We start from the raw sequence: 4,336 nt of genomic DNA on the forward strand, positions 1-4,336 counted from the left end.
TCGGAGGCTGGTAATGGTGATCAATTATGGGGCTCAGAGAGCTATTGGTAAATATATAATAAAATTCCCATTAGGAGAAACAAGTTGAAAAGACATATTGTGCAATTTGGTGGCTATAGTTAATAACATTGAATTGTATTCTTCAGGGGAAAAACCCAAAGAGTCATGTTTCAGCCGAATCCTAGGATGCAGTTTCTAAGTGTTGGTGTTATTTGCCTCAGGCTTTCTGCATGTCCTTAATAGGACATTTGTTTTATAGGAATTAATGCTAAGTTCACAGTTTGACCTGTCATGATTCCTATTGGTAAGTGTAATCAGAAACATGTAATTTGGAATTAGTCTGTATGTGTGATTTAATATGTCACTATTATAATCATTTAATTAAAATTTCTGGAAGCTAAAAAATTAAATAAATAAAAATTATGGTTAGTCCTTTTTCCATAACATAAATGGAAAATGAGTTGATATGGTGGTTTTATTCTCTTGCATGCATGTATTAGAGAGACAACCTAGAGCAAGCTAAGTTCTCTTTTCTGCCAGTTATTACGCAGGTGCCATTTCATACTTGCATACCTTGGAAGGCCAAGGTTACTGGGAACAGTCCTCTCCTGCGGTAGGTCATGGGAAGGCTCACACCATGAAGACCTTCGGTATCTTGTTGGAGGATAACAGACAAGGGTCTGTTTATCACACAAGACGTTCCTCTTTCTTCCTTGTGAGATAACAGCCTGAGATAAACAGGCGAGGATGTGTTTGTCTCACAGGATGCTCCTCCTTTTCTCCTCTTGAGAGATAGCATGACACTACACAGGCAAAATTGTTTGTGCTGATGTGGGCAAATATACACTCACTTACACCATGGGACTTAGTGTCCTTTGGAGGAAATAAAAGACACCGGGCAAAGCGAGTTTCCTTCTCTGCTCACTGAAAAGTTCCCTCTGTCCCCAGCTTTTCCATAATCTCTTGTCTTTGATTGTCCTCTTTTCTCCCTGGAGAAATTGTTGTGCAGATCTTGGTATTTTCCCTCCCAATGGTGAATGTTATTTTTCGTGTAGATCTATACCAAATGATTATTTTGGGAACTGCTTAAGAACCAGCTTTGCCTGAGAACATGGAGAGCTCACAATACAAGAATCTTTGGAATAGCCACAAACTTTTCCATCACTCAACTCAGTGGCAAAGACCAACCTGTCTGGTTTAAAAGATTTCATTTAAAATGTTGACAAACTATGGATCCTTTTATGTGGATTTGAAATAGGAATTATGCTACTACATTATACTAATACACCTAATGTTCATTCTGGTTTAGCATCCAGTTAAACTGGATTTACAGAGAAATATGTACAGAGGCATTAAGGCTGAAATTAAAGAACATTAATTCGTATCTTGAAAACATATGAAAATATAAAACCTTCTGGCAAAATTAAGTATACGCTAAAGTTCAGGATACTTTAATACTGTAACGGAGGTGTATAAATCATTTTTAATTTTAACATAAACATTTTTAAAAGTAAATATAAAATATCTAACATAATTATTCTATGAATATATGCCATAAAATGTAGATTGTGACATAAAAATACAAAAATGAGGAACTGGCATTGTGGAGAAACAGGATAACTGCTATTTGTGATGCTGGCATCCCATATATGTGTGCTGGTTTGAGTCTTGGCTGCTCCACTTCCCATCCAGCTTCCTGCTGGGAAAGCAGTGGAAGATGTCCTAAGTACTTGGGCCCCTGCCACCCACGTGGAAGTCCAAGATGGAGTTCCTGGCTCCTGGCCTCAGCCTGGCCCAGCCCCCATCATTGTGGCCATGCAGGAGATAAACTCACAGGTGGAAAATTCTCTCTCTCTTTCTTTCACTGTCCTTCAAATAAATAAATAATCTAATAAATCATATACAGACACATTCATATTAATGAGTATATGTACAGGTATATACTATTGCAGTTAAGTTGCTATCACCTTAAAATAGACTATAATAATGATTAGATACTTTATATAAGCTTCATAGTACACAAAGAAAGTCCCATAGTAGATACATAAATAAAAGTATGGAATCAAAACACCACTACAGCAAATTATCGAATCATAAAGAAACAAAGAAAGTATAAAACATCCACAAACTAATTGACAAAATACCAATGAGTGAGTCTTTTCCTACCAAGAACTGCTGTAAATGTAAATGGATTAAATTGTCCAACCAAAACATGGCTTAAAGGGTAAAAATAAGATCCTAATGCATGGTTCCTACAAAGGCTAGCCTTTAGTTGTAAAGATACATAGAAGATTAAAGTTAAAGAATGAAAAAAATATTCCATCCAAGTGGAATCAGCCTCTAGTGAGGTACTAATTCACCGCTGGTAGATGAATTATTGATTTTATGTTCATCTTCTTGGGTTTTTCCGGTAAATATTAGTTTCTTAGGTATTAGTTTTTTAGGTTTTTCTGGTAAATAGTAGTCTCTTAGGCTTGCTTCCTTTTAAAATCATGTTCTTTCTTAGGAATAATGCAAAGAAAACACCCAATTTTTCAAGTAACTCATAATTTCTTTTTTCTTTTATGCAAAATATTTGAAATATTAACATTCTTTAAAATATTTTAATTATAAAGTTAATTCACATTCATTTCACATTTTTTAATAATAAACAGTACATACAGAAAATGTTAACTGCCTCTATATTTCACATTCTGAGTACAAAAAGGTGCACATTTCCCAAATAGCACAAGTTTTTGGATTTTTTTTGGTTTTGGTCTATAAACATCATTAACTTTTCTTGTTTAAAAAAATTGTAAAGGAAAATAAAGAGCACATTTGGTGTGCCTACGCAAATGAACTACATAAACTCCTGTTCCTCATATGGTCTAAATGAACATAACTATAATTCTGGCTCTCCAATTATCAGTTATATATTATATCATTGACATATTCACTTTTTACTTATTTGAGAGTGATACTTTCAACTTTCTAAGTTATATATATATATATATATATATATATATATATATATTTTGTATTTTTTGACAGCAGAGTGGACAGTGAGAGAGAGAGAGAGACAGAGAGAATGGTTGTCCTTTGCCGTTGGTTCACCCTCCAATGGCTGCCATGGCTGCACGCTGTGGCCGGCGCATCGCGCTGATCCAAAGCCAGGAGCCAGGTGCTTCTCCTGGTCTCCCATGGGGTGCAGGGCCCAAGCACTTGGGTCATCCTCCACTGCATTCCCGGGCCATAGCAGAGAGCTGGCCTGGAAGAGGGGCAACCAGGACAGAATCCGGCACCCCCACCGGGACTAGAACTCGGTGTGCCAGCACCACAAGGCGGAGGATTAGCCTATTGAGCTGCGGCCCCAGCCCTCTAAGTTATATTTTAATAGTATCATCAGTTATATACACATCTCCCAATCAAAATAAGAGGGGATTCCAAAAGTTCATGAAAAAATTAAGAGATAATGTCCATTATCCATAAAATTCCTTGAAGCTCCACATAGTCACTAAAATCTCACAGTATAATCATCTGAAATGGTTAACGTCGGTTAAATTATACATCTTGTTGTACATGAAAATCATAAGGACAGTCCCTTAAAAAATCATCTTCTCTCTTGTTCCCCATTCCAATCATTAACTCCAGAAATACTTCTTCAGCTTCTATGCCCATGACTTACTATTCTGTTTTAAGCATGTATCTATCTATCTATCTATCTATCTATCTATCTATCTATCTATCTACTTGTATGTATTTATTTCAGCATTTAGACTTCTGATTTCTTTCACTTAAGACTGGCCAGTGTATGTTACCATACTTGTATACTATTTAACAGTTTCATGTATCTTTTCTACTTTAGATGATATTTGGGGAATTGTTTATAATAACAAGTAACTAAAAAGTACCCAAAAGACAGTCTTTGGGGTTATTGTCTCTATTATTTTTAAATCAACTGCATGTCACCTTAAAAATATTTAGCCAGGGGGTCAGTGTTGTGGCTAAGCAAGTAAAGCCCCTGCATATAACACCAGCATTCCATTTGGGTACCAGTTCAAGACCCAGCTACCCAATTCCTGATATAGCTCCCTGGTAATGTGCCTGAAAGATGGCCCAAATGCTTGGTCCTCTGCATTCATGTAGGGGACTAGTAAGAAGCTCTGGGTTTCTGGCTTCAGCCTGGCCTCAGCCCTATTTATTGTGCCCATTTGGGGAGTGACCCAGAAGATGGAAGATTGTGTGTGTGTGTGTGTGTGTCTCCCTTTCTCTCTCTGTAACTCTCTCCTCCCAATAAGTAAAAACTAAATCCAAAGAATTAGTTGATATCATCATTGGACAAGAATTATAAATAGCT

Source organism: Lepus europaeus, chromosome 2, assembly GCF_033115175.1.
Source record: "Lepus europaeus isolate LE1 chromosome 2, mLepTim1.pri, whole genome shotgun sequence".
Classification (NCBI taxonomy): domain Eukaryota; kingdom Metazoa; phylum Chordata; class Mammalia; order Lagomorpha; family Leporidae; genus Lepus; species Lepus europaeus.